Below are 18,064 nucleotides of genomic sequence, written 5' to 3'. Positions count from 1 at the left end.
ATTATTTACCTATAGAGTAAGCTAGATCCTGAATTCTTCTAGATTCCTCCAATCCAACTTTCTTCCATGGAATTACTAAAAACAGGAACTGTTCTGTTCCTGGAGCATTATAAACTGAAATTAGATGAATTTTAATGAGTAAGTCTAGCGCCTGATGTATGGATCACACAGAAAGTTCACCAAACTGCCTGATGCCATAACCAGAAACGTTCACCCTGCAAGCTGGGACAAGAAGCTGACAGCTTCACCCTGTAAACAGCTTTTCCCAAGATGCCCAAACTTAACGACTCCATATTATAATGAAACTCTTACCATTCTTAATGCCTACCTTGCCCACTTGGCAGGATAATGGTATCGTTGAAATTTTACAACCAGTGTCTTCTGCTGGTAACTTGACAGAACCTGGCCTAAGAGATCCTTTAGTCGGCCTAGTAGGTGACCTCGGCAACATTCCTAATACAACTGTTGCTTGCTCTGCTTTAATTCAATCCAGCCATAGGATACTAGATGCTAAAATTACTCTATAGGCCAGGTGCGGTGGCTCATACCTGTAATCCCAGAACTTTGGGAGACCAAGCGGGGAGGATCACCTGAGGTCAGGAGTTTGAGACTAGCCTAGCCAACATGGTGAAACCCTGCCTCTACTGAAAATACAAAAATTAGTCAGGCATGGGGGTACATGCCTGTAATCCCAGCTACTCGGGAGGCTGAGGCAGGAGAATCACTTGAACCTGGGAGGTGGACGTTGCAGTGAGCCAATATCACACCACTGCACTCCAGCCTGGGCACCAAGAGCGAAACTGTCCAATAAATAAATAAATAAATAAAATAAAATTGCTCTACAGTATGTGTTGGTTAACTAAGGAAATGCCTGCACTATTGCTAATGCTACATGCTGTACCAGGATAAATTCCTCCGGGAAAGTTGAGACCCACATACACAAAATAAGAAAATGGACAACATACTTACTATAAATCTCACTTAATTCCCTGTGGTCATTTGATTTATTCAATTTGATTGTCTTTAAGCCTAGGTTTATGGCTCAATTATACAAATTGAGGTTATCATTTTACTTCATATTTTCCTTTTTAAACTGTGTACTTGTTACTTGTTAAATTTCTGCATAAGTACAGCAGAGTAATGCTGGCCCAGCACTTTGAGAGGAAGCAAACAACTACAGAACAGACAAAACTGAGCTGCACAGTGGACTTCGGGTCCACTGTGGGCCTAACATGAGATCCACTCCCTCCAACCTCTTTTGTTGCTCAAATGTAGCTAGAACGGTTTTGATGCTGACTCCTGGTTACTAATCACTTCCTTCCAACAGGACCAGACCAGACCAAACTGGGACAGGTCTGTCCCAGCACCAAAAGACAATCAAAATCTAACCACAATCCAGGCACAGTGGCATGTGCCTGTAGCCTCAGCTCCTCAGGAGGCTGAGACAGGAGAATCACTTGAGCCCAGGAGTTTAAGCCCATCCTTAGTAACATAGCGAGACCCTCATCTCCAAACAACAGCAACCTAACTACATGATGATTGATCAGCAATGCTTTTGGAGAAAAATTTTGATCAAAAGGGGAAAATGTGAAAGTTGTCAGACTCAAAGAAGAGTCACTTGTGTTGAAAACCTTGACAAACAGATCTAGGGAAGGCCATGGAGGGAAGGTTCTCATGCATAAATGTCTGATAACAAGAACTATCACAAGAGGTTCTACAATACCTGACATCTTACCCCAAAACTATTGCATCCAAAAAACAAAAAAATACCTCTTCAAAGACATCTACCCAGCTATTGCCTGTTCAACCTTGGATTAGCACCACTCTTGTTCATTGATCCTTATAAGCCAGGTAATTATCTGACTCAACAATGATATGATCCTCCTAATTTTCCCTTTAAAAATCTTAGTCTTCCTTTACCTCCCTGAATACACACATAGTTTACTATAACACACATACTACCATTACAATGCCTATTCCCAATTAATCATTTTCTTTTAGAGCATCTCCCTGTCTGTTATTTAGGTTGACAAGACTAAACGAATACAGTTTACACACAATGCATAGGGTAGAGTGAGTGTGCAAAAAGTACCAGCTAGCATTACTGGTTATATTCCCCATCTGCTCATCCATCTCCTTCATCCCCACCTTCGTGAAGTCCACTCACACCTGTGCAACCCTCCTTTTTGCCCACGGTGTGCACACATGTCTGCAAAGGACTAAGCACTCTTCTGATGACTTTCGCCTGAAAGTCTCCATCTGCTTGTGTGTTATTTTAGAAGCAGAAGTGCTCAGGGAATAGAGTGAGACCAGCAGACTTCCTGGCTGGCGAAGACCTCTGAAGGATGTGTGGGAAACTCCCACTCAAGAGAACATGAGAAATAAAGGCATGGACACAGGAGATGGGATGGTACCATATTTGAGGAGTGGTGAGGACCCCAGTGTGAGCACAGCCTAGAGTGCAGGGTATGAAATTGGAGATGAACACACTTTCAGAGATGGTGGGGGGACTTGCAGAGATGGGGGAGTTTCCGACATGCCACATAAATGGAATCACACAGCGTATGGTATTTTCTGACTGGCTTCTTTTACTTGGCATAAGTGAAACCACTGGAACAACTTCAAGTTTCATCCATGTTGTAGTGTTATAGCTGAGTAATATTTCTTTTCATACTTTCTTTCTTTCTTTTTTTTTTTTTTTTGAGACAGAGTCTCACTCTGTCACCCAGGCTGGAGTGCAGTGGCGTGATCTTAGCTCACTGCAACCTCCACATCCCAAGTTCAAGTGATTCTTCTGCCTCAGCCTCCCGAGTAGCTGGGATTACAGGCATGCGCCACCATGCCCAGCTGATTTTTGTATTTTTAGTAGATACAGGGTTCCACCATGTTGGCCAGGCTGGTCTCAAACTCCTGACCTCAGGTGATCCACCCGCCTCAGCCTCCCAAAGTGCTGGGATTACAGGCGTGAGCCATGGCATCCAACCAAGTCATATTTCATTGTATGTATAGACCACATTTTGCTTCTCTGTTTATCTGTTGATGGACATTTGTGTTGTTTCTGGGTTTTGACTTTTATGAATAATGCTGCCCTGAACATCCAAGTACAAGTGTGTATGTGATATATGTCTTTGTTTCTCTTGAATATATATCCAAGAGAGTAGAAGTGGCTGAGTCATATGCTGGGTCATATGGCAAAATGTTTAACTTTTTGAAGTGAGGCCGAATAGGATCTGGAGGCAAGGAACCTAAGGGTGATTCACCCTGACTTCCTAGAACTAAATCAAAAGAAAAATCCCAACTTTCCACGCCGAAGTAACAAAAGGACCAGAGGCTACTCCCTTTGCAAACCCCCACCTTCTCTGCCAGGCAGATGGAAAATTCAAAGTACCTCTAGTTGGTTGCTTTCTGCAACAAGACGTTTGCATAGGAAGGTAACTGTGTAACTTCAGACTCTGGTTGTGGGCTAAGTCTTCATTTGCATAGGAGTGCATCTTTGTAACCTCACTTTAGCTTTGGATTGGTTGCTTTGTGTACCTAATCAGACTGATTGCAGGCCACCACTTCATTTACATGGGGTGAACGCCAAGCGGCCAACGGGAAACCTCTAGAGGGTATTTGGACCCAAGAAGATTCTGTATCCGGGGCCTTTGAGCTGCTGCTCGGGCTGCTCCCACACTATGGAGTGTACTTTCATTTTCCATAAATCTCTGCTTTCGTTGCTTCATTCTTTCCTTGCTTTGCTGTGCGTTTTGTCCAATTCTTTGTTCAAAACGCCTAGAAACTGGACAACTTGCAGTCAAGAGCCTCCACCAGTAACAGAAGAACTACCAATTTTTTCCCCAAAGTGGCTGCACCCTTCAATATTCCCACCATCGATGTAAGACAGTTCCAATTTCACCACATCCTCACCAACACTTGATAGTGTGTATGTTTCTGATAATAGCCATCCTTGTGGGTGTAAAGAAGGCTTTCATTCTGGTTTTGGTTTGCATTGCCCTAATGACTAGCGATGTTGAACATCTTTCCATGTGCTTTGGCCATTGGTATATCTGCTTTGGATAAATGTCTATTCAAATCATCTGCCCATTTTTAAAATCAGGTTGTGTTTTCATTATTGAATTGTAAGAATTCTTTATATATTCTGGATATAAGTCCTTTGTCAGAGACATGATTGGCAAAGATTTTGATATAGACAACAACATTTTTTGTGCATTGTTTTTCCACTTTCTTGATGATATTTTGTAGCACAAAAGTTTTTAATTTTTATTTTTTTATAGAGACAGGGTCTTGCTATGTTGCCCAGGCTGGTTTTGAACTCCTGACAAAAGTTTATCATTTTGATGAAGTCTAATATATCTGTTTTTTCCCTTTGTTGTTTTGCGCAATTGGTGCCATATTTAAGATGACATTACCCAAAGTCACAAAGATTTATTCCTAAGTTTTATTCTAAGAGTTTTAGTTGGACCTATTTTGACCTAATTTATGTGTATTATGTGAGGCTGGGGAACTGACTTTATTCTAGACATCCTATCTTTACCAAATACTTGAGTATCTATTACTGAATGAAAATTGTTTTAGATTTTTGACAACTGTTCTTGAATTTCAGAGCAGGGACTTGGCCTCATTATCTTTGAGGCCAAAGGTAGCAAAGGATTCCTTTTCACAGGAAAAACAAATAAAACCCTGATCTCTTCATTTGTTGAACAGTTTCTTCTTTTCTGTCTTTAGTTCTCTCTCTTTGTCAAAATACTGAACTTTCCATCTTTTCTTTATTCTTTTTTTTCACTTGTCATTATACTGTAATATCGCAAGCACATTCCAATATTAGAACACACACACACCCACCCACCCACTCTCACACACACACACACACACACACACACACGCACACACACGTGCATGGCCCCATTTCTCCGACTTCTTCATCTATCCTGTGCTTTCGTTACCATTCTCTAGGTCAGCCCAGGGTTCTGGTCAGCAAATGAGCCTGATGCCATCACTCTCTCATTCACCCCACATCTCTTTGGGGCAAACCAGAACCCCCACCAGACTGACCTCCAGTTTAGGCTCTGCCATGTGCTGAACGTGTAGATCTGGCGAAGTAGCATCCACGTCAGGCCCCATGCAGAAAAGGGAGGGTTGGATGGGATCGATCACAGATATTGGAAGGATATGATCCCTCTTCCGATCACTCACAGTGGGTCTTTGCTCACCTCAGGTGTGTATTGACCTTACAACAAACTGCACAATGGATCCCTCCCAACCCGAGGCTACCTTCCTTTCTCTTGGGTGAAAAATTGCAGTTAGAATGAAGCACAGATCCCTCTCCAAGGCCTGCGAGTCATGTGAGCCACTTACCTACCTTGGCCACTGTCCTCTGCTGGCCGGGGCACATCTGGCTGGCTTCTGCTCCCGAGCCCTGCTGGGGCCTGTCCCCTGGTCTTCTTGAGGCTGCCCTTCCCCTAATGTCTTGGCGGGCAGGCCTCTGTCTCGGGGGCGTTCTCTGAGCACCTAGGGAGGTCACAGCCCCTACCTCGGCTTCTTCACTTCTTCCTGTGGCCACATGTGCATCCCCTCAGGCCCCGCTGCTCCCTTGCACCTCCTGTCCGTGTCCCCTGCAGGTCAGCAGGTCAGCCTGGAGGACTGGGACCCAGCCTGCCTCACTGGCAGTGCCTCTCTCCATTCCAAGCTGGGACTGGCACTCGGAATGAGCTTAGATAACGCCTGTTAACAATCATTAACTAGGCTTTTTTTCCTAGGTACCCATGCAGCCTCTCTTTTCCTTTCCTTTGGCTTCCGCCTGTCCTGCAGGGACCACTAAGGGAGCAGTCAAGGTTGGGGAGCATGGGTGGAGGGGGAGGAGGATGACCCTTCAGATCAGCTCCATAGCGCAGATGACAGGGGACAGATGGCAGCTCACTGCAGCTTGCCAGGCCGGACAGCGAGTAAGGACGCCGGTGACAAGTTAGCATGGCCAGTTGCAGCCTGGGTCCCGCACCTGCTCTCAAGGGCGTTGAGCGACCTCTCCTGCTGAGTAGAACCCACCTGCATGTAGGGGCGAGTTGGGGGGCGGCCTGTGCCAAGGGTGTCAGGAGTCAGTCACTGGCCATGAGGCCTGCACAAATCATCTCCCCTGTCTGCATCTGGGATTGCCTGTTTCTCAATCAGCATGAACAGTGCCCATCTCCTCGGTTATGGTCAGGGTGAAGTCACTGTGACACACGAAGCCCTGAGAATAACACCTAACAACTAAAGGGGTGAGTTTGCTGTTATTATCACATGAAGGTGTGAGTTCGCTGATATTACATGAAGGTGTGAATTAGCCGTTATTCCATGAAGAGAAGGAGAAAACGAGTAATATAGAAGTGGTGCAGGCAGCCCCTCTCCCCAGGCATCCGCCCCAGGGCCTCTGCACTTTGCATACAGCTGGCGCCCAGCCCCTTAGAAGTCACCGAGCTGACAGCACAATGGGGCAAAGAAAGGAGCGGCTGAGAATAAAGACTGAGCTGGCGACCGTGGCCCGGGGTTCCTATTGTCCAGGCACATTCTCCTCACGCCTCCTCCCTTCAATTTTTTTATTTTAATTAGCATAACTAAACTGAGCACCCAAGGTCTTTGTCCTCATCGCCAGCCTAACCTGCAGGCTCTTCGGGAACATGGTTGGGAGAAGCGATGGTCCGAATTAGAAACACAGGGTTTTGCACAAAGTGCCAATGCAAGGAGCATGTTCATTTTCATCATTTTCAAATCAAAAGCACTTTCCAGCCTCCTTCTGGGGGAAAGCAATGGGCACGCGTGATCCTTAAACAGGCTCCTCACAGAGGCAGATGCGTATCAGGTGGACCGGGTAGGACTGGGCACCCTCAATCAGCAGCAGCAGGATTGGATTAGCTTTCTGTCCTCCTGCGAGGTCACCCGAAGCCCAGCTGCGAATGCAAATTTGCAATGAGAAAGGGTGCGGTTTCCAATCTCCACCAGTCAGCGGGAGAGCCAGTTACCTAGGTGACAGGCTGTGCTGTTTTCCTGGTTAAATTCACAGGAAGGAGAGGAAGGGGAAAATATTTAAATGAGCCTGAGCCATAAGCTAACCCTCCTCCCTGGTGAAGGCTGACCTCCAGCCATCGCTGAGAATTGCAGAGTACATTTTAACCTGTTCTCTCACTTCCTAATCCTTCTTGCAGTCAATGCCATCGACTGCAAGTTTGATTGTTCCTGGTGGATTTTTCAATTTGTATCAATAGGCAAAAGAAAGCAAAAGGCATCAGGGCAATTTGTGTTTTCACAAGTGAGTTTTATTTGCTTCCTATGTAGCAATTAATGCTAAATTCTCAGGTTACAATATGAAAAAGAAGCTTGTATGAGAGAGTAGTGACTGCTCTTTCTCTGTCCCAGAATTATAAAGAAGTAGCAATACTTGAATAACTGTAAGGTTGTGGTTTAAATGCATCTATGTATCCATTTATATACCTACACAGACACATCATGGCTGTATACAATTTTCTTCCTTCGTTCCCTCCCTTCTTCCCTCCCTCCTTCCCTTTTTCTCTTCCTTCCTTCCTCTCTCCTGCTCTTTTTCTTGACAGACACATTTAGACTGAAATGTCCCCTGTCCTTAAACACTTCACAATCTAGTTGGAAGACAGACCAAGAAGTAGTTATATCTCAAATGTCAAGCAGCCTTTTCCAGCCCGCTGAGTCAGGAAAATCACATTAACATTGACAACCCACAGTTTCCATTCTCGTCCCCTCCTCCACCCACAGGGCTTCACTCCCAAGTCGCCTCCCCTCCAGTGTGGCTGATCAATGAGGCAGGCTGGACAAATCGAGGGACAAATAAATAAATGAACAAAAATTATATAGGGTCCAATCAGGTATGCCTTGATATAGGTATGAATATGTTCTTGAAAATTGATTTGATTCATTTAGATCATCTATTTTAAAACACAGGATGAGAACTTACTATCTAAAGTAACTTAATAGTGAATCATTTTGTAAAGCACAGAAATTACTTTCATTTTGTAATGATCATGATTAATTTTTTTTGGCATGGATTTTCACATATGGATTTTTCGTTTTCTTTTTGTTAGAGACAGGGGCTTACTGTATCACCCAGACTGAGTGCAATAGTGTGATCACAGCTCACTGTAGCCTTGAACTCCTGGGCTCAAGCCATCCTCCTGCCTCAGCCTCCCGAGTAGCGGGGACTATAGGCCTGTGTCACTAAGCCTAACTAAATTGTTTTATTTTTTGTAGAGACAGTGTCTCACTATTTTGCCCAGGCTTGGAATTTTCATATACAGGTCTCATAATATTCTAGAGACTCTGTGTACCCACGAAAATTAAACATATTTTAAAACATTCTAGAGACTCATCCAGGAAGCTATGACGAATCCCAGACAGTCAGAAGCCAAGGTCAGGAAATCCCACCTGAATTTGCTACTACAGTTACCCATCAGGAATTTGGTAGGAAAGCTTTTTTTTAAATTTATTTTTTATGTTTTTAAATGAAGTCTTCTCTTTCCATAAGTGAGTACTGACTGGCACCTGCAGGATGGTTAAGCTCGGTGAGTGAGCAGCTCACAGGCCGCCCATACCAGAGCAGGTAGGAACATAGCCAGTGAGTGTTTTGTAAAAGCCCAACCATGGGATACCTTGCGAGTCCACTTGTCTAATATTCAACAGCTGCAAAACTGGTGTGTGGTGGTAGAAGTCAGGAGGTATCTTTGGAAGAGAGGGAAGAGCTAGTCAAACCAGAACACGATTAACGCTTCAGAAGTGTTAATCAGATTAACGCTAACAGAAGTGCTTGCTGCGTGCAGGATGGGAAATACCAGATTGGATGAACGTGCGAGGAAAGCCTGGCGCAGGTGCTTATCTGAGCTGGGAGGGACGCGCCTGCAAACTTCGGTGGCTGGAGCTGGGAAAGGAGTCTGAGCTGCCTGTCGCTGGGTGACCCTGGGCACGTCCACGGCCACTTTGGAGTTCCCCTCTCTGTGAGGTGGGGCTGGTAAGCTCTTCCCGTGGACTTTTCAGGGTTTGGGCTCCTGGCGAACTGTTGGGAAGCGCAAGGCCAGGCGAGGCTCTCCCAGGAGCACCCACAGCCAGGCACGGGGCTCCAGCCCCAATCCCACAGAGCCGCTTGTCCTTCCTCTGACACTTCAGTGAAGGACTTATGCATGGCTAAAGCAAAGTCTTGAAAGCCAAGGGCCTGCCTGGATTTCTCTGGTCATCTGAGGAGGGTGGAGAGGGTGCTGACATGGGTGGGGGCTGTGCAGGGAGGGGACGTGCGGCCCCCTCACAGCCAGAGGAGACCTGGCCCCCCTGCGAGCTTGACCTGGAGCCCGCCTGGCCTCCGGGGAGCAGGCCCTTCTTCGCGGCAGGAAAGGAGGGCGTTGGAACCTCTCAGCCCGCGTGGCTGGGGCGCTCACAGGTGCGTCTCCTCCCCACAATCTCATCTTACAGACGGAGGGACTGAGGCTTCAGAAAATCCAGCGCATTTTCCCAGTTCACAGTCAGGAAGGGCAGGCTTCCAACGCACATGGAAATCTGCTGGGGTCCAGGCGTCTGCCCCGGCTCGGGCGTTCTGCGCGGGGGCTGCGTCTCAGGCCAGCCCATCTCCAGCGGCCACTTCTGTCACGGACGGCCTGCGAGGAAGCCGAGTTTCCATCTGAGCGTGGTCATGGATATCAGCCCCGGGAGTCGCCAAGATACATGAGGGAAGAGTAAGTCCTTTTAACTTCATCATCTGCAGGTGCCCAGACGACTGTGTCGTCGGGTTGGTGGGGGGGGGTTTCTGGGGAGGTCAGGCTGGTGGCCGCCCCTGGCTGAGTCATCCAGGCTGCTGTGACGGCGCCTCTCTTCCTACCCCCTCTGCCCCCATTCTGTGGTGCTTCTCTCCTGGCCACTCTGCCCCAGAGCCTTTGTTACAAAGTGGTTTATAGGTGATTGAGCCTGTGCATGATGTGTTCAAGCTCCTTCACCGAGAAGCTTTCCAGAGAGAAATTCCACAGTGGCGCCATAGAAACCCTTCCCTAGGACAACCAGCTACTCCTATAGTTTAAGAACGGCAAGATGTTGAAACACAATACAAACTACCCTTGCAAATGTCATAAAATCTGTGTGGTTCCTCCCTGCCCCAAATTTCTTAGAGTCCTGTTCTCTTCCCTGTCCCCAACTAGATTCCTTATGAAGACACAGAGACCATCATTTCAGCTCAAAAGACATTCAGTCTTTTTTTTTTTTTTTTTTTTTTAAAGAGAGGGCCTCACACTGTCACCCAGGCCAGAGAGCAATGGCACAATCATGGCTCACTGTAGCCTCAACATTTTGGGCTCAAGTAATCCTCCTGCCTTAGCCTCCCAAGTAGCTGGGATGACAGGTGTGCATCTCCATGCCTGGCTAATTAAGTGCTGCCTGTAATCCCAGCACTTTGGGAGGCCGAGACGGGCGGATCACGAGGTCAGGAGATCGAGACCATCCTGGCTGACACGGTGAAACCCCGTCTCTACTAAAAAATACAAAAAAACTAGCCGGGCGAGGTGGCGGGCGCCTGTAGTCCCAGGTACTCGGGAGGCTGAGGCAGGAGAACGGCGTGAACCCGGGAGGCGGAGCTTGCAGTGAGCCAAGATCACGCCACTGCACTCTAGCCTGGGCGGCAGAGCAAGACTCTGTCTCAAAAAAAATAAATAAATAAAATAAAATTAAAATAAAATAAAATAAAATAATAAATAAAATAAAAAATATAAATAAATTAAAAAAATTTTTTTTAGAGATGGGGTCTCACTATGTTGCCCAGGCTGGTTTCAAATTCCCGGGCTCAAGTGATCCTTCTACCTCAGCCTCTCAAATTACTGGCATTATAGGCATAAGCCACCACACCCAATCTCATTCTTAACTTTGCAATAAACCTACTCTGAGGACAGAGTGATGACAGATTTCTCTGCAGAGAAAATACAGAAAACTTTCTGCTGCCCTTCACCTGGGGTGATCTTCGTCCTCACATGTAACTGTGTCAGGACGGGTGAGAACTGAGAGCTGGTAGGATCCTTCCAGGACAATGAAGGCGCTATCTAAGGGGGTCATTTCATGCAGTGCTAAGGGAGGTTGGCTGCTGGACCAACTCCCAAGGCCAGGCAAGCATACCCTGAGCTTGCTGACTTGGCAGGTTGCTAGTTGCCATGGCAACACAGCAACCTCCAGAGATGGGCAGGATGGGGCCAGAAAGGAGGAAGGCCCAGCAGGTAGCTAAGCTATTGCATGGGGGTGCGGTGGGCTCAGGGGTTCCGGAAGGAGCTCCAAGTATATGTAGGACCTTACAGTTTATTTTTTTATGGTGAAGGAAAAATACCATAAATGGTGATGATGAAGAAAGTTGTGTGATAATGGAGAAAGGAAAAGGTCACCATAAACACTAGAAAAGAACCAAATGAAGGCAAGGGACAGTGAGAAAACAATACCTTGGTGGAGTTTAAAATCTTGCCGAGGAGGAAAGGTAAAGGAGGAAAGCAAGCAGCAACCTGGATCTTTGGAGCCGAGAAGAAAAGAAATGAAAGCATCTACAAAGGCCCCTGTGCCTGCAGCCTGGGGCAGTGCGTGACCAGGGAGGCCCAGGGAGTGACCTTGGTGATGACAAAGCCAGACTTGTGTCAGAAATGGAACAGCGGCAGCCGCCCTCCGCAGCCAGAAGCACACAGCAGTTTTATATTCAGTGCTGATGGTGGCTGGAGACTTTGCTCTGCCTTGAATTTAAAGCATTTCTTCCTATGAAATCAGACCTTTCCTATAACGGGAAAATGGATTTAAGTGGCAGTTTCAAGTAGTAGTCACAGGTGATGCCAGGCACAAAATGCAAAAAAGCGTCAGGCTGGTTCCCAGCAGGCAGACTTTACTGCTGGATTAGGCCAGTCGGCAGGTGCTCCTGGCTCTCAGGAAATCTGCTCCTACGTGCCTGCTGTCACACACCTCGTCAGAGATGAGACCTTCAGAGGGCCAGTGGGTGTAAGTCATCGCCTTGCCCTGGGCCCTCACTGTGAAGTGATTAAGAGGATGTGTGGACAGCCTGCCAGGAGTGTGAACACACATTATGACTTGAGTCAGAGGAGCCACCACCAAGACAGTCCCTAGCCTTCCTGACGATCTCACAGGGACTACCTGAAAAGCCCTAACTTCTGAGTGACCACGGCCAGGGTTAACTTTCTCTGTAAATTCATCTGAGCAGAAAGTGAGCAGAACCAATGTTATTATTTCCAAATCAGTGAAAACAAGGCCAAGGTTCTGTGTAGCGCCTGTTTGCGCTCATTTGGTATCAAATCATTAGCCATATATGAATCATTCTTTTTTTTTCTTTTGAGACGGACTCTGTTGTCCAGGCTGGAGTGCAGTGTCACGATCGCAGCTCACTGCATCCTCTGCCACCAGGGTCCAAGTGATCCTCCTGCCTCAGCCTCCAGAGTAGCTGGGATTACAGGCACATGCCACCATGTCTGGCTAATTTTTTTGTATTTGTAGTAAAGATGGTGTTTCACTATGTTGGCCAAGCTAGCTTCTGATCCAAGTGATCTGCCCACATTGGCCTCCCAAAGAATCATTCTTGTTATGCCAATCAGTCATTTAGACCACAATCTGAAGGAACACTCTATTGGAAGATGCTGCAAACAGTTGTCCGGTAAAACACAAAGTCACGTATTCATTGGATTGAGTTTAACTTGAGCCTTGGTTCTTGGAATTGATCCTAGCAATGGTGTCGGCATCTGCTACTCTCTTCCAATGACTGTCCAGGGAAGCCCAGCTGCCAAGGAAGGAGGCTGGGCATGCCACAGCTTCCTGCAGCAACACGGGTGACTCCCACAAACATCACGCTGGGTAAAAGAAGCCGGCCCAGAAGGGCGCTCCATGTGTGGTTCATTTCTGTCAAGTTCACAACCCAGCAGCCGAATCCAGGGGGTCAGGAAGGCGTGCGGGGGCACTTCTGAGGTTCTGATCTCTTTCTTGTCCTGGGCGTAAGGAGACTCATCGTGAGGAAAATCTATCGGTTGAACAACTCATGATTTGCATTCTTTTCTTTATGTATATTACACTGCAACAACAGCTACCAATACAAAACAGAACCAAACCAAAACCCCCCAGGGGAACTTGCCCCCGAGACGCCCTGGTTCCCCCAGCCCAGAGGATCCTGGGCCCCCGGGAGCCACAGCTGCCCTCCCTGATGGTTCCCCGCTAAGAGGCCAGGAGAGAACTGTCTTTTTCTCAACTCTATTTCTTACCACCTACCCCTGCTCACCCCACAAAGGCCTGTCTAAGCACACCCTCTGCCTAATCTCCATTGCCCAGGAAAGAAACCGGAGCAAAGTTAGTATCTTTCCTGACTTCCTAAACCTAATTATTACTTGCCTATCATTAGATAGCAGGAGAAATCATGCTCTCCTTTAGCTGGTGTTAGTTAGATCCCAACTCTATGGTATCCTCGCCCAGGCTACCTCCATACAGAATTCATCAGAGCATCTACTTGATTCTCCCTCTTTGTCCTTTGCAGAGACTTTTTGATACTCCCAGTCTCTTTGCTGCTGACACTGCACTTGAGAGTGCTGAGTCCTCCTCCTTCCTCCTCTTCCTCCTCTTCTCCCTTCTTACCTCTTCTCCCCCCTTCTCCCCCATTCTCCCCCCTTCTCCCCCCTTCTCCCTCCTTCTCCCTTCTCCTTCCTTCCTCCTCCTCCTCTTCCTCTTCCTCCTCCTCCTCCAGCTCTTCCTCCTCCTCCTCCAGCTCTTCCTCCTCCTCTTCCTCCTCCTCCTCCTCTTCCTCCTCCTCCTCTTCCTCCTCCTCCTCTTCCTCCTCCTCCTCTTCCTCCTCCTCCTCTTCCTCCTCCTCCTCCTCCTCTTCTTCCTCCTCTTCCTCTTCCTCCTCTTCCTCTTCCTCCTCTTCCTCTTCCTCCTCTTCCTCCTCCTCCTCTTCCTCCTCCTCCTCTTCCTCCTCCTCTTCTTCCTCCTCCTCTTCTTCCTCCTCCTCCTCTTCTTCCTCCTCCTCCTCTTCTTCCTCCTCCTCTTCCTCCTCCTCTTCCTCCTCCTCTTCCTCCTCCTCTTCCTCCTCTTCCTCCTCTTCCTCCTTCTCCTCCTCCTCTTCTTCCTCTTCTTCCTCCTCCTCTACCTCCTCCTCTTCTTCCTCCTCCTCTTCCTCCTCTACCTCCTCCTCTTCCACCTCTACCTCCTCCTCTTCCTCTTCCACCTCCTCCTCTTCCTCCTCCTCCTCTTCCTCCTCCTCTTCCTCCTCCTCTTCCTCCTCCTCTTCCTCCTCCTCTTCCTCCTCTACCTCCTCCTCTACCTCCTCCTCTTCCTCCTCCTCCTCCTCTTCCTCCTCTTCCTCCTCCTCTTCTTCCTCCTCTTCCTCCTCCTCCTCTTCCTCCTCCTCTTCCTCCTCCTCCTCTTCTTCCTCCTCCTCCTCTTCCTCCTCCTCTTCCTCCTCCTCCTCCTTTTACTCCTCCTCCTCTTCCTCTTCCTCCTCCTCCTCTTCCTCTTCCTCCTCCTCTTCCTCCTCCTCCTCTTCTTCTTCCTCTTCCTCTTCTTCCTCTTCCTCTTCTCCTCCTTCTCCTCCTCCTCCTCCTCCTTCTCCTCCTTCTTTCTTCTTCTTCCTTCTTCTTCCTTTTTCCTCTTCTTTCTTCTTCCTCTTCTTCCTTCTTCCTCTTCTTCCTCTTCCTCTTCTTCTTCCTCTTCCTCTTCTTCTTTCTTCTTTCTTCTTCTTCTGACAGAGTCTCGCTCTGTTGCCCAGGCTGGAGTGCAGTGGTGCAATCTCAGCTCACTGCAGTTCCACCTCCTGGGTTCAAGCAATTCTCCTGCCTCAGCCTCCCAAGTAGCTGGGACTACAGGTGCCTGCCACCCACCCAGCTAATTTTTGTGTTTTTCATAGAGACAGGGTTTCACTGTGTTGGCCAGGCTGATCTCGAACTCCTGACCTCGGGTGACCCACCTGCCTTGGCTTCCCAAAGAGCTGGGATTACAGGTGTGAGCCACCACGCCCAGCTGGGTCTTCTTTAAACACTTTCCCAGTCTTGTGAGGACAGTGCCACTTTGTGGAAACTAGCCCTTGACTACTACTCATCTTTTGTGGATTCTTTATCTACAACCCTCCCCACTGTGTCACTGACAGACCCCCATTCCTGTCCTCAGCAGGTCCTGTGATATACGCCAAGGTCATGAGTCACCATCTTTGAGTAGAGTCCATGACTAAAGTTTAAAAAGCAAATGCCAAGTAGATTTAGTGAATAAAATACAGTTTTGTCTTCCTTAAATGGCACCTAGAAAAAAAAGCAAACAAGAAATGTTATCAAAAGAGTTACCTTTAAAAATTATTGTACACTGTCTACATTTAACAATTCCTTATGCTTAAAAGTCTTCAGCCTTCTATTTAGGAAAATTCCCCTGAGTTCCCACTGAATTCATTATGTCTGTTCAAATTGCAGCTAAAATGTAGGGTATAATTTTTAAAACTTATATTCCTCTTCTAAATTATACCACATCCACATAGTCAAATGATCTATTTTACTTATATATGTTTTTTAAAATAATAAAGATTCTAATTTAGAAAATAATTGTACAACGTATAAATGAGAGTAACCTGAATTTTTATCATTGGTACTCTGGCTCCTCCTAGTGGAAGCTTTTTATAATTGCACCTACTCTTCAGAGATTATTATAGCACCAGAATTTTTTAGAGTCCATATAGTTTCCCAAGAGATTTGAGGTGGCTTAATGGACATACACACTATAACAAAGTAAAATGAATAAGTTGAAATGCAGGTTTACAGTGTGTTCACGAAAGGTAATAATGGATTCCATGAGAGGTTTCCTAAAGTTGTTTCATTTTAGATGAAGGCATGACACCAAGTCAAGACAATTCCTGGAGTCAAGACCATGGTTTCCTCACGCAGCTCTGTCCGAGCTATCTTGACCTGGGAAATAATGCTAAAAGAAAATAGCAGAGCGTGCGACTTTCAAACTGTGCTTCACAGGATTTTCGATAAAGTTGAGCAGCAGATATTTGAAGCTGGTATTCAATTTCAGCAGCTTGGAGTGTGGGCAATTTGTGTAGCTGATTAAGAGCAATCCGTATGTTTTAAAAGCACCAAACAGATGGTAGGACTGCTGTCATTTCTGGTGGAAAATTAAGAACCTAATGAAAATGCTAGACTCAAGAGATGACCAGCCTGGTCTTAGTATTCAGTTTATTCACAATCACTTGATACTTCCATTGCTTTGTCAAATAGGCTGTGGTAAGTTATTTTGGGATCGGTCATGGGGGGAAAGAGAAGGAAACTGACAAAGCAACAGATATTTAAAACAGCAGGGACTGTGTTAGCAACCTACATTTTCCTATCTCACTTATCATCAACCTGCCTCACAAAGCCAAACGGGGTTAGGACTTTGCTGGAAGAAAGATTTCTCCGTTTTCTTCTAGAGGATTTTTAGCTTTAAGTGTCATGCTTAGGTCTGTGATCTTTTTTTTTGTAGAGAGTGCAAGGCTTAGATTGAGGTACATTTTTTTTCCATATGAATATCCAATTGTTCCGGCACTATTCACTGAAAAATCTATCCTTTCTCCATTGAATTGCCTTTCCAAACTTGTTGAAAGTCCATTTGCCATACATGTATGAATCTATTTCTTGACTCTATTCTGTTCCAGTCACCTTTATGTCTATCCTTCTCCACTATTTTTCTTCTTTTTTTCTCTTCTTTTCTTTTCTTTTTTTTTTTTTTTTTGAGACAGGGTCTCACTATGTTGCTCAGACTGGCCTTGAACTCCAGGCCATCTTTCTGCCTCAACCACCTGAGTAGCTGGGACTACATGCATGTACCACCATCCCTGGTATCCCTTATGCCTTGATTACTGTCGATTTTTAGTTAAGTCTTGAAATTAGATAGTGTGGCTCTTCCAACTTTGTTGTTCTTCAAAATTGTTTTAGCCTTTCTAGTTTATTCGCTTTTACATATAAAGTTTAGAATTAGCTTGTTGATTTCTACAAAAAATCCTATAGGGATTTTGATTGGATTGGTATGTATCTCTCTACTTATTTAGGTCTTTGATTTCTTTAATCAGAATTTTGTAGTTTTCAGCATGTAGATCTTACATATATAATTTTTTGTGTGTGTGGGTATGTGCGTGCTATTTAAACAGTACTTTGAAAAAATCCAACCTTCAAGTGTTTATTGATAGTAAATAAAAATAAATTTTTGTATATTGACCTTGTATCCTGTGACCTAGCTAAACGCACTTATTAGTTCTAACAGCTTTGCTGTAAATTATTTGTGAATTTCTATGCAGACAATCATGCGAATACTTTTATTTATTTGTTTCCCTTAATTTCTTCTTCTTGCCTTATTGCAGGCTATAACCTTTAGTATGATGTTTAATTTAAAAAAGAAATCCTTGTATTGTTCCTATTCTTAAAGTTAAGGCAACAAGTCTTCCACCATAAAGGATAAGACTAGCTGTTGGTTTGTAGGTAACATTTACCAGGTTGAGAAAGTTCCCTATGTTTGTTTTTTTTTTTTAAATAGCTTTTGCAGTTTGTAGTCTTTAGGAAATTTGTCCATTTAATCTAAGCTGCTAAATTTATAGACTTAGAATAGTTTGTGCTGTTTCCTTCTTATTCTTTTTTTTTTTTTTTTTTTTTTTTTTTTTGCGACAGAGTCTTGCTCTGTTGCCAGGCTAGAGTGCGGTGGCACGATCTTGGCTCACTGCAACCTCTGACTCCCTGGTTCAAGTGATTCTCCTGTCTCAGCCTCCTGAGTAACTGGAATTACAGGCATGGGCCACTGCACCCAGCTAATTTTTGAGAGATGGGGTTTCACCATGTTGGTCAGGATGGTCTCGATCTCCTGACCTCGTGATCTGCCCGCCTCGGCCTCCCAAAGTGCTGGGATTACAGGCGTGAGCCACCGCGCCCGGCCTCCTTATTATTCTTTAGCTTCTGTAATGATTTCTCCTCTCCCATTGCAGTTATGGATAATCGTCTTCTCACTATATTTCTTGGTCAATGTGGCTAGAGGCTTATCAGTTGTGTTAATTTGGCTGGGC

General features: G+C 45.9%; 1 long non-coding RNA gene across 1 annotated transcript in view; it reads left to right on the top strand.

Annotated features, from left to right (window-relative positions):
• The first annotated feature begins 8,899 nt into the window (after nucleotides 1–8,899).
• Nucleotides 8,900–18,064, top strand: part of LOC114673856 (uncharacterized) — a 32,638-nt gene continuing 23,473 nt past the window's right edge. Inside the window, exons 1-2 of the long non-coding RNA XR_003724711.2 lie at nucleotides 8,900–9,007; nucleotides 9,463–9,722. This is a non-coding gene — a long non-coding RNA (uncharacterized LOC114673856). The remainder of the gene's footprint in view (nucleotides 9,008–9,462; nucleotides 9,723–18,064) is intronic.

This window comes from Macaca mulatta, chromosome 18 (genome assembly GCF_049350105.2).
Source record: "Macaca mulatta isolate MMU2019108-1 chromosome 18, T2T-MMU8v2.0, whole genome shotgun sequence".
In the NCBI taxonomy this organism is placed as follows: Eukaryota; Metazoa; Chordata; class Mammalia; order Primates; family Cercopithecidae; genus Macaca; species Macaca mulatta.
Note: the sequence above shows the minus strand (reverse complement) of the source record. Positions and strands in the feature narration are given on the sequence as shown.